Source organism: Tuber melanosporum, assembly GCF_000151645.1.
Source record: "Tuber melanosporum whole genome shotgun sequence assembly, scaffold_223, strain Mel28".
Classification (NCBI taxonomy): Eukaryota; Fungi; Ascomycota; class Pezizomycetes; order Pezizales; family Tuberaceae; genus Tuber; species Tuber melanosporum.
This window is the reverse complement of record NW_003298890.1, coordinates 22,498-36,065: the sequence shown is the minus strand read 5'-3', so window position 1 is coordinate 36,065 and position 13,568 is coordinate 22,498.

Sequence of the window (13,568 nt, the reverse complement as noted above, 5' to 3'; positions counted from 1 at the left end):
CGAAGCTGGGAAAATGGTATGTATCACCAACGCGATTGCTGTTCTATTTAGATAGTACATGATCTAATGTTCAAATTTCTATAGTATAAGGCGATTTCATATTATCATGGAAAGATTAATTTAGAAGCATGATTCACTTGTAGTGGAAGAGTCTCAGGTATGACTCACTTGCATTAGCAGAGTATCAGGTATGACTCACTTTGAGCTAGAGTGTTTCAGATATGGCTCATAATTGTACATTATAGTTGTTTAGTATGTGGTTGCCTAGCAGCTAAACATTGTATAATCTTGTAAATTGTTTACAATGACTCACTTTAGGATACAGGTCTATATAAATATCTCACACCTGTGAGTCATAGTGCTAACAGGGATGTGTTCTATGCTATGGTAATGTAAAGAAGAGTACAATATAAGCCGCTTATCTAGTGTTTAATATTAGAAATAACTTATTTTAGTTTTTATTATAAGTACTATAATTATTTTAATATAAGTATATCTTGACTATATAAAATGAAGAATTACATAATATTATGACAAATAATAATAGGAATAGACTTCTGTTTGACAAATAGAAATTACAAGATAGTAAAGTACTTAAAGTAGAATAACTAAACTCTAACTTGAGAAATCTATTTACTAACATACTACTTTAGTTCTCTTACATGTTCCATGTATTTTTAACTAAAAAATTAGAGAGTTGTGTTCTGTAACTATTGTATTGAGAAAATGAAAAGTACTTAATAGTATCATATATATCAGCATTGTCTGTCTATCAGAAAACTATTTGTAGGATATATATGAAAAAATGTCAGATATTATGTGAGAAGTGGAATAGAGATATACTGTTAAGTAATTATGAAGACAATAGTTTTTAGTTCTAAAGTACCTGAACTCAAGACCAAAAGTAACAGAATAAAATTACCCCTATCTACAGATGTTGTAGGGTAATTTAACATGGAGGAGCACTATGAATATATCTATTTCTATTAAGACCAAAGAGTATTTCAACTAAACTAAGTCATAATCTGCTACAGTTATTATTCCATCTCTTAGGACAAGATGTATATAGACTTCTACAAATAGTTATAGTTAGTAGAGATTGTAGAAGTACTGAGTAAAGAGTTTTGTTCTAATATAATAAAGTAGCTACTCAGCTCTCTGTATAACATTACAAGAAGAAAATTAATCAACTAGTTGTTGAGTTATTATATGAACTAGTTTGTTAACTTAGTCGACTTGACAAGCAATTGATACGAAACTGATTGCTTCATATTAGAATACTATTAAGTAAATTGTTAACTAAATACTCTATAGCCTTAATTGGAAAACCAATCAGAAACATTCAAATAGAAGATAATTGTACAATATTTTAATAGTAAATTAAGACTTTAATACAGAAGTAATGTGGGAATATTTAGTGTCAGCTGGTAATTGTACTTGAAAAGACAATAAATATTAGATAAAATATGTCTGAATCACTTAAATACTATTATAGTATAATGTAGTTTGTAAATGTTTAATTGTATTATATCAATATTGAACTACCTTTCTTACATAAGACAATTATCTAGCATTGAAGAAAAGATTAATATATCATACCAGGATTCTACTCATGAGATTCCATCTAATGTTAAGAGTATGCTCAACCTTCAAAATAAATCTTTACCAAAGTCGAAAAATATAGATAGTTACTCCAATACTCGCGATGACTTATCTAAACAAACATCAGAATAATGTGAAGGAAGTGAATATCCGGGAAGTACCGGTATTCTAACAGTATAGGGATTAGCTTCTAATTAATTGAACTGCTGTGCAATTTGGAGTCTCATACTCAATAATAAATAGAATGATAGGTGGAGTTCAGGACTGCCTTATACTGTCAGAACATTAGTCAGTGCAGGTCCTGACTGTGTTTGAAAAAGAAGTCAATAGTTTGCAGGTATGAGAAACTAGATGAGTGAGATCATCCTCCACGGTTGAATCTTGTGAAGTTAATAGTACAAGCACTTGTGTCTCACTGCACTAAAGAGTATACATTAGGATAACACTGGCTAATAAGATTCCTGAATCGTAATCCTACTCTAACTACTAAACTGAATAGTCATTTAGACTAGCAGCAAGCCCCTACTAATAATCCTAAAATTATTAAAAACTATTTTCAAACGGTAAGCTTGAAAGCACTTTCAAGATTAAATATTAAGCTAATACAAGGTAATTAGTTAAAAATAGTGGTCAAAGACCATGATATACAGCCATATAATATGTATTATATGGATAAAAAAGGTTATATGATGAGAGTAGTACTGTGATAAAAAGTAATTTGTAAAAGAGGGTTACATTCCTCAAAATTAGCTCATAATATTTTTCATGAGAGTGTGGCAGTGGTCAAAATATTGAGCAGTGATGGATGAGTCTGCCAGCCTATAGTAATTAAAGGAAGACTGTATACTACATGGGATAGTATGAGAGACTAAAAAAGAAGAACTTGGTCAGCTTTCAAGTATTAGAAAAGATGTAGAATATGGAGAAAACAAGGTTAATTTGGATAAAGTACACTTTTGCTATTGAGACGAGAGAATGGTAAGCAATTACCTATTTTGTTACCTTCTATTTTACAGATATTAATATTACTAATATAAAGTATCAATTATTTCTCAGAGTAGGTAGTGGTTTTCATCTCTTACTTCTTGATGGACATGTCTCCAATTTCAACTGGGATTTTATAACTTTTGACTAGTCAATAGAATTATTCTGCTTTACTTACCTGTCCACTATACTTATCTGCTTCCTGAGTATTAATATGGCCAGTATGATGTATTGCAACTGGGAAAGGTCATTAGTCTGTCTGAACGGCATTTTGTAGCACGAGAACTAAGAACTCCTTTAAAACCCAACAAACATGATCTGGCCTAAAGAATAACATGGGTGATCTTTCCAGACCCAATATTCAAATCCCTCCAATTGAATGTGAAGCCTGTGAGTAGTCGATAGACAGGAAACAGAAGGTATTTTACTGAAATAGGCTTGTAGGAGACCGCATTGAATAGCTGGAAGTGCCAGCATTGTGAGATATCTAACAAGTAACAAAATGAGATGCAAACAAGTAGAGAAGCCCTCAACTACATGACAATCCCAATGTACAGAAACTGGCTGAACCCAGATAACTATCACATAAAAGGACTATCATGGGTGCAGAAGCTTGCTACCGAGGTGAAGTGAAGGCGAGGATGAGGAAAGTATTTAGAATTCAATCTGATTGTATTTAAACTTGTACCTTCAATACTGGCATATGGCAAGCCCCAGGACCAGGCTCCCTAGTTAGCACAACGCATATACTACTCACTACAAACTAACTAAACCTCCGATCTCATCTCTCAAACATGCCCACTTTATACTCTAACATGAACACTAAATACAAAAACCATTAACTCTAAAGAAAGCTCTTCTCCACCCAGCCTCTCTGTCACACAAGTTATCTATACAAAATACAAAAATCCACTACCTCTACCTGAATGTAACGATGCAAAAACATTACTCCAGAATAGAAACCCACCCCAGCATTCCCACTTAATGATCCCATAACACCCTCGCTGACTACCAGGCATTCTACCCCTAATCCCGAACAAAAGAAACACCTATAGTCCAAGCATGTAGATGTAAAGAAAAGCCATCATAGAGGACGAGGGTTCTCTAACTCAAGAGGTATGAACTATAGTAGATTATCCTCAGAGCACCACAGTAGCAGTGCAGTCTGAATACCTCGGCAAAAGCAACCAGGATAACCATGTTCCCGAGCCATCATTACATGGCTGAACAGATACAGGTAATCAAGTCCTCCTTAAACTCCACAGCTTCATCTATAGGTAGCGAACTGGTGAAAGGGATGATACTTTCAAGTCATCGACAAGTGGCACAGGTGAGTACTAGTCCTATTTGATTGGACTCTTATTGTTTCTCTGCCTGTTCCTACCTCTATACGCAGGTCTAGTAACAGGTGTAAATGGAACACACTCAGTACTACCCACCACCACAGCCACGAGCTCAGCTACAGAGGACTCAAGCACCTGCTACCACGAAGGGGGTGATACCACGTGGACTGGTATCACTACACCATGATCTACCCCACCCACCCGCATAGCATGCGCCTCAACCAGATCTGACGAATCAGGAACTGGTCAACAGTACTACCCACAACTGAAGCTTCAGGAGGGGCCATGATAACTACTGGTATAACATTCTATGGAAGAAGCTTTTTCGCCTGATACTGAGGATTCTCAGGGTCTAGTCTATCTCCTCCAACCAAGACAACCATAATAACTGAAGCGGCAGAGAGGACAGGTAAAGAGTGGATAATGGTAGGAGCTTCAGCTGCCAAAATCATGACCAAACCTTGCAATGTATCGCATTCAAGATGCAGGGTAGCTGACAAGGTAGATATTTTCATCGTGGCGTGATAAGATAGCTGAGAAAGGACAGAGATGTGATGCTGAAGGCGAGAGAGTTCGGCGTCACTAGCAATGTTCATCTTGACAGCATGCCAAAGAACCACTGATGAACATAAAGTAGATGTGGTGGATGGGGCAGAGCCTCGCTTAGCTATTGTGGCTGTGAGAAGGCAACGTATATGAACAAACATAAAGATAGGTAGAAGGAAGGAAGAACTTCCAGCAAATGTAGGAGAAGGAATTAACAATGATGCCCCAAAGGTACTCGAACGCAAAGACTAGATGACTATCGTGAGATGGAAATCATGGACACTGATACTGCCATCACCGAACCTTCACGTACTGACATTGAGTGAATGAAGGATGAGGATAGTACTTAGAAGGCAATCTTGTTTTATTTAAACTGATACTGACAATACTGGCATACGGTGAGTCTCCGCCAGCATAGAGATACTACTAATAGGTATACTACTAACTGCGAGCCAACTAGGTCTAAAGCCCCGCATCTACCATCCTCGAGTTATGTCTATACAGAAACTAATTACAAGACTATCAAAGAACTATGTACCCTCTATGGTCCAAGTCTATGGCTACTCTGGTATGAAGCCAACCAGCACTAAGTGTAGCTGAAGCTGTAGAAAAGACAGACTCGACTGAGTTCCATATTCAAAAAACATAAGAACTCTACTACCTAGTTTAAATGCCATCCAGTAATCCTTAACCACCACACAAGAAACCAACAAACAAACTTAACCTACAGGGGATAATGGTAGGGAGGAGGTGACCAACATGTTCACCTCTCATGTCGGCATGCTGGGCCATCGACCCAATAAACCCACTTTGCCAGTTACTTCTATAAAGTATACCAGTAAGGGGAACTTGTACCTATTGCCTGTTCTCCAAACAAACACTATAAATAAAGGAAATACATAGAGGTGATGACAGACTGAAACAGTCAGTGGGATCTATCTCCCACTGATGGTACCATACCTCCTCCTACCATACCTGTAGCCAAACCAAAGAAACCAAACAAACTACACAAAACCCAACAAGTAAGACCTAAATAAGTGCAATCAGGTGGTCACAACACACTATCCATACAGGTGGCCATCAGCCTGCCGGTCTGCTAGGGAGTCCTATAGTACTCAGCAGCTTTACTTTAAAATAATCTAGTAGGCCAGAAATACTTAATTACACCTTGTCCAACCTGATCCAGGTCCAACTGGTGCTCACATGTTCTTCTCCCCCTCCAATCAGCCCCCTCCTAGCCCCACATACCAGATGTCACAAGATCCATCCAGTCTCCTCAGCCCCTCAGACAGATCAACACTCTAACAGCCACAGGACAGCCTAGACCTGACTCTATCGTGTAGCCACTGGTTATAGCCGCACCAACAGAGTCCCAATCCGGATATTGTGTAGCCAAAGCGGCTTCCAGCTGAGACCAGGAGCCATAAAAGAGGCAGCACCAACACCTGAAGGCACTGATACCAGTCATGTCATCTGACTTAGCTAAATCAAAGTCGAACTAAGCTATGAAAAGGGTAAGCAGAGCAAGCTGAAGCCATCCTCATAGGTCTGGCTACAGGCACAGACTAGAGGATGGGTAAGAGGCACCTCCAACCGATACGACAAGAAGGAGGAGGATGAACGAACAGAAGTAAACTAACAGAAAGTAGGCACCTGTAATGATCACTTCTCGGATGGTTAGTTCTTGGTAATGGGGAACGATACTTCTCTTCTTCGTCTTCATTTTTCTTCGTCTTATGATAGTACTAAGCTTCTGCCTACGTTACTGATAGTACAAGACCTGTGTCTTCTATCGGAAACGCCTATTGTAAGCTTTCTCTAACTTTTTTCCAGGAGGAGCTTTCCTCTACGTAACGATAAATATTGCAATAAAGATAAAGATCGTAAAGGTATTTTATATTCATTAAAGTAATAAGTAGGAAAAGTACTTAGAATTCAATCTAATTTTATTTAAACTCGTATCACCAATACTGGTATATGACGAGTCCCCGCCAGCACAGGGATACTGCTAACCGGTATACCGCTAATCTTAAGCTAACTAAGTCTATGGCCTCGCACCTGTCATCCCCGAGTCATGCCTGCATGAGAACTAATGACAAGACCATCAAACAACCCGGTGTCCGCCCCGGTACAAGTCCGTTGCCCCTCTGGTATGAAGCTAACCAGTATTAAGCATAGCTGAAGCCGAGCAAAAGACCAACCTGACCAGGTTCCTCGTCCAACAAACATAAAATCACTACTATCCGGTCTGTAAACCGTCCCGTAAAACCTCCACCACAGTAGAAAACCATCAAACAAAGATACAAACTAAACCTACAGGCGACACAATAGCAGGGAGGAGACAACCAACATGTCAACCTCTCACACCCGCATGTCAGGCTGTCGACCCTATGAATCCACTTTACCAGTTGATTCCCAGGAGCGTACCGGTGAGGAGGACCTGTACCCGCTACCTGTCCCCTAACCAAACTAACACAAACATAGGAAATATATAGAGGTAGTAACAGATCAAAAAGGTCAGTGGGGCCTATCTCCCACCCGTGGTGCCATGCCTACTCCTGCAAAACCTGTAGCCAAACTAAAGAAACCAAACAAACCCCACAAAACCCAACACACAAGACTCAAACAAGTCCAACCAGGTGGTTGCAACCCACTATCCACACAGGTGGCCATCAGCTAGCCAGTCCGTTAGGGAGCTTTACAGCACTCAGCAGCTTCACCCAACAGCCCAAGCCGGACTGGAAACACTTAATTAGACCTTGCCCAGCCTGACGCAGGCCCAACCAGTACTCGCAGGTACCTCTCTCCCCCAATCAGCCCCCTCCAAGCTCCACATGCTAGACACCACAGAGCCCATCCAGCCCCCCAGTCCCTCAGACAGATTAACCATCTGATAGCCACAGGATAGCCTATACCTAGCCCCATTAGGTAGCTGCTGGTCTTGGCCACATTGACAGAGCCCCAATCCCCAGTACCAGCAATAGAGGAGGACCCACCAGCTATAGCCGGGAGCCACAAAGAAGGAAGCACCAACACTTGAAGGCACTGGCACTAGCCACACCATCCAACCGAGCCAGACTGAAGTCCAACCCAGCTGGGAAAGAGTAAGTAGAGCTAGTCGAAGCCAGCCCCACAGGTCCAGTGACAAGTACAGACTGAAAAACAGGCAAGAGACACCTCCAACTGATGCGACATGAAGGGGAAGGGTGCACGAACAGGAGCAGACAAACAGAAGGTAGGCCTCACTTGCAATAGGTGAAGCTGCCAACCATAATCCGCAACTGAACCATCCAAGCACACAGACAACGTGAGTGTCTGGCAGCCAATCGTCCCACTCCACCCCAGGCAGTAACAATAACTATATCAGGGGGTAAGAGTTTTCAGGGTCAAAGCCATCCCCACCAAGGTGAGGAGGAGACACGCGATTGAACCACCGTAAATGCCACAAGGTCAAAATCCCCCAGGGAACAGTTATAAACAACATCGTAGGGTTCCGACTGTTGAAACATAACATAACGAGGAGGGGCGGGGCAGGTACTGTCCTGCCACCTGAGAAGTGATGTAGTCAGTACAACGAGTTGAAGACATGGGACGGTCATTAAGCGAACCCGTAGGCATTTTATATCGTGAGAACTAAGGACTCTGTTAAAACCTAACAAGAAATGAGCTGGCCCAAAGAACAACACAGGTGATCCCCTCAAACACAATATTCCATCCCCCCTAATCGAACGTGAAACCTGCAAGTAGAAGATAGATAGGAAGCCTAAGACATTTTACCGAAAGGGACTTGTAAGCGACCATGATGAATAGCTCAAAGTACTAGCATTGTAAGATAACCAGCAGGCAACGAAACGTGAAGCAAACAAGTAATCTGCTACGTAATGCCAACAGGCCTCAACATCAAGAATCTCAGGAACTACTGAGCGAACTCAGATATCTTCCCCAGAATCCAAAGTATCAAGGTCCACTGTGGATGTGAAAGAAATGCTCAGGGCGAAGTGACAGCAAGGACGAGGAAAAGTACTTAGAACAAAGTATGAAGAACCTATCCTCCTTGGCCGTATCGGCCTCCTTATGTAGTGTTCTTCCCACCTGTAGTCATGTGACCTAAAGTGGTCATATGTGAGAAACTACATCATAACAAACTAATTATGTGACCAAAGTGGCCACACGCTCAAAACCCATGACCTCATAATAAGGTCATGTGCAAAACATAAATCATATGCACAAGGCATACCCATAAGGTATACTCGCAAGGCATACTCACAAGGCACACATCCCATGACTCATAATTGAGTCATGTGCGAAACATAATACGATAAGTTATATGACCCAAATAAGTCACGTGAAAACCTTTTCCCGTGCCAAGCCACATTCGTGACGGCATCACTTGGAATAGGTAAAGCCGCCCACTATTATCTACAACCAAACCATCCATACAAATAGATAATGCTCATGTCTGGCCGTCAATCGTTCAACACCATCCTAGGCAGTCATGAAAAACTATACCAGGTGGTAATATTTTTTAGAGTCAAAGCTGTCCTAACGGAGGTGAGGAGGTGACAACTGACTAAACTACTGTAAATAACACAAGGACAAAAGCTCTAAGGCAATAGTGATAAACAATATCTGTGGATTCTGACTGTAAAAACGAAATACAATGAGGAGGGGCTGGTTAGGTACCACCCTGTTACCTGAGGAATGATGCAGCTGGTATGACTTGGTGAAGCTGGGAAAGATCATTAGTCTACCCTAAGGGAGTTTTGTAGTGTGAGAATTAAGGACTCTATTAAAACACAATAAATATAAGCTGGCCTAAAGAATAACATGGATGATGCCCCTAAACACAAGGTTCTATCCCTCCAATCGAATATGAAATCTGAGAGTAGATAATAGTGAGAAACCTGTAGACATTTTACCCAAAGGAACTCATAAGCCACAGTGATGAAAGGCTCGAAGTACCAGCATTATGAGATAACAAGTCCGACCAAATGAGACACAAACCAGTTGACAAGTCCTCCACGACACAACAACCCACATCTACTAGGAGACTGGGCGAACCAAGATAACTGCCCTGTGAAAAGCATCATTGTAGGTGCAGAAGCTCATCGCAGAGGCGGAAGGGGTAAGGACGAGTAAAGTACTTAGAACAAAGCATAAATTACCCATCCTCTTTGGCTGTACCAGCTTCCTTAGATAGTGCTCTTCCTGCCTCTAGTCCTGCGATCCCAAGTAATTACATGCACAAAACCAAATTATAACAAACTAATTATATGACTAAAGTGGTCACATGCACAAAACCTATGACCTTACAATAAGGTCTTGTGTGAAACATAAATCATATGCACAAGGCATATCCACAAGGCACACTGGCCAGGCACATATCCCATAACTCATAATCTAGTTCTGTGCAAAACATAACTAATCATAATGTAATAAGTTATATGACTCAAATAACCTCATATGTGCAAAACAATAACATACCCCTGACTCATAATCATGAGTCATGTGAAAACTGTTTTCTTGCTAAGCTACTTGTGTGATACTATAAGCCTAATGACTCTAAAGATTAGATAATTACTATTGGAGACGATATAGCTCCTAAACAAGCAAAATAGTAATTATCAATGATGGTGTGGCGGTTTTTAGGATTTTTAAGTGTTTGCTCCTTTAAAGAATACCCAACATTGCCAATTATATTGATAGAAGTACACCGTTTATATGATAAATAAATGGAGTCTGCGAACACTCAGATGTAGAATATAAATATTGAAGTATCTCCTAAGCTTTTTAGACATCATCAAGCAACGGAGAAGAGATCTTAACAATATAATATTCTTCTTACAATTCTATTCTACTTTACTGATTGTACTTTTAGTAGTCATAAATGAAACAAGTACATTTCAAGACTTATGTAACGTGTTCGCAAGGTGCTATTCACGTTATCGGTAATGGATACGATAGTTGGCAGGTGGCCTGCTCTTCCAAAGAGGAGGCGAGAGCTGAGAACTAAAGGAGGCTTCGAGGGTGTACTGAGGAACAAAGAAGTAACCGTTCAACCAAGTATATTGAAATACTGTCTGTCGAAGTCTGCCTTTTCTATCGTAGAAACAGGCGGTCTTTAAATACACAAATCTGTTCATGTCTAGCATGAACGAAACTAATCAAAGGTATCAATTGATACTCTTTGGTAAAACTCCTTAAGTATCAAAACGATACTTAAAACAAAACATAAAACAAAACCAAGTATCAAACGATACTTAAAACAAACCAAGTATCAAAGTGATACTTAAAACAAAACATAAAACAAAACCAAGTATCAAAGCGATACTTAAAATAAAACATAAAACAAAACCAAGTATCAAATGATACTTAAAACAAACCAAGTATCCAAGCGATACTTAAAACAAAATATAAAACAAAACCACGTATCAAACGATACTTAAAACAAACCAAGTATCAAAGCGATACTTAAAACAAAACATAAAACAAAACCAAGTATCAAACAATACTTAAAACAAACTAAGTATCAAAGCGATACTTAAAACAAAACATAAAACAAAACCAATAACCGAGTACCCGTACCGGTTACAACTTACCAGACAGTCTCCATCTACAGAAACAAATCTTAGTTAGCTTAGACAACTCTGAGTCTATAAAGGTTGTTGCCACCTCACAGTACAGCATGTACTTTTAGGACTACCTCAAGTACTTGGAGCTCATACAGGGGACAACTAAAGTCAGCAGATTTGGCCAGTTGTTTGCGACTACACAATTCCGAAATGGTGCTGATATTTATGTTTAGACAAGGCCTCCAACTACTTAATAGCCTAACAATATCTCTTTCAGAAACACAAAACAGAAATTCAAGAGAGTATTTAATTAAAAGTAACTAAGCGATATTTTTGCTGCTTGGTTTATGTTCGTAATCTTGTTGGTAAGGTTTTTCTCTTTAGAAAGAAATCTACTCTTTTAGCTAGCAATAGTAAAGAGAAAAGAACAATCAAGAAGAAGAATCAAGATTTAGAAACATGATCAAAGATTAGACTACTGGGTAAACTGAGAAACATCATTGTTTGGATTTATAGTAGTTCACAATGACACGATTCTGTGCACCAGATTGTCTCTATAATGTTTAGAAGCTAAGCAATTGTAAGAGAACCTATCTTGAAAAATGTAACACAATGTACTAGCAATCATGATGCCCTTAAATGAGGCCTATATTTTGAAAGAGTAATTGACTTTCATATTCAATGTACTCTTTATGATGACTTCTGATTATCGCGTAGTAAAGAAATACTTTGTTCAGAGAACTGGACTTTTCTGAAAGAAGTTTTAGAATGTCTTGCTCCTTTTTGTAAGAAAATAGTTCTGTTGGAAGATTATAGGAAACAAGGAGTACTTTACGATATTTATCCATCTCTTAAGATTATCAGAAATCATATTCAGCTATCTTGTTCTTGGTACTTAGATTCAACATCTCTTATACAACAATCCTTGAATTTTGCTTGGCCCAAACTCGACAAGTATTACACTTTTACTAATCTCTTACCTATTATTTGTGCCTCCATTATTCTCAATCCTAACATGGATTGAATATTTGAGTCTTCTAAGCATAGTTAGAGTCCAAGAAGTAATTGGGTTACTGAAGCTATATGTCTGATTCAACATTTGTGGAATTGAAACTATAAGCTCCTTGGACTACTGCCTCATACAGTATCTTTCCCTTTACCTCAAAAATCATCTATCAGTTCAGAAAGAAGTTTTAAGAAGATTCAACTAATGGAGATGGGTAGTACTGGTTTTGATATTAGGCGGAGACAACCTGATAGACTTCACAGTTGTCTAAGTCAACTAAGATTGGTTTCTGTAGACTGAGATTATCTAGAAAGACTCAACTTGCACTTGTTTTATCTACGACTACTAAGAGTGAAGTGAAGTAGGTAAAGTAGGATAGAATCTTAAAGACAATATTATATTGTTAAGTTCTCTTCTCCATTCCTTGAAGATGTCAAAAAGCTTAGGAGGAGCTTCGATATTTATATTCCACATCTGAGTGTCCGTGGACTGCATCTATTTATTATACAACTATGTACCTCTTCTGTTTATAACTCCCAACATCAGGTATTCTTAAAGATGCGATTACCTGAAGACCTCAAAAACCAGCACACACTCTTCTGTAATTGCGATATAGCTAACTGGGAATTATGCTGTTCCCAATAGTAAATATCCAATTGTCAGAGCCTGTCAACTTATAGCCTAGTTCTCAAGTCAAACTGAGTTGGCTCCAATCGCCTCCTTGATTGATAAAATAATCACTTTTATCTTCAGGTTGTATCTGTGAAGGTAGTAGACATTCTAACCTTCCCAGATCACCTGACTTCAAACCTTTATAACTCCATATTCAACTAATTGATATCTTCTAGAGGACTTGCTGCTAACCTGCATAAAGCTATTCTATCAAATTGATAGATAATCCCTCGGTTAGTAACTCTTGGTTGCTTGAAGAGCTAGGTTTCAATCACTGTTCTAGCATTGAGAATTATTCCAGCAATTACAGTGTGTCCCTAGATCTAGTCGTAACACTCTGTCAAGTCTATTAGCTTCTGTGGTAGTGTTCCTCAGAGTTCTAGTCTCTTCTGATTATTATAGGATAGGTGTGAATGTATTGGATTCTCATTGAGATCCATTATCATTCGATATCATCTCTTCGTGCAAAATAGTCCCATTACTTACCACTCATTCCACAGATGATACATCTTTGAAGCTTAGTAACCTCCAGGGTAGTTGGCGGATTTACTCGGTTCTACTTTCTATATCTAGCTGAAGGTCCTTTCCTATATATCCTGCAAATAGGATTCGGTCAGACAGATAGCTTCAACGTATCAGTATTATCTATATACTTTTAATTCTGTTGCATTGGTCACAGGATGCAACTGACATTGATATATATGATGACGTACAGGCCCCTTAAGAGGGCCGGAGGGGGGTATTGGAGACCATGGATTCCGATTCTGAGAGGGGTTACCCTACTTATGTTGGTTCCTCCTTTTCTAGCGCCATGTGGGGTTGTCAGACCCAGAGGCCATCCTA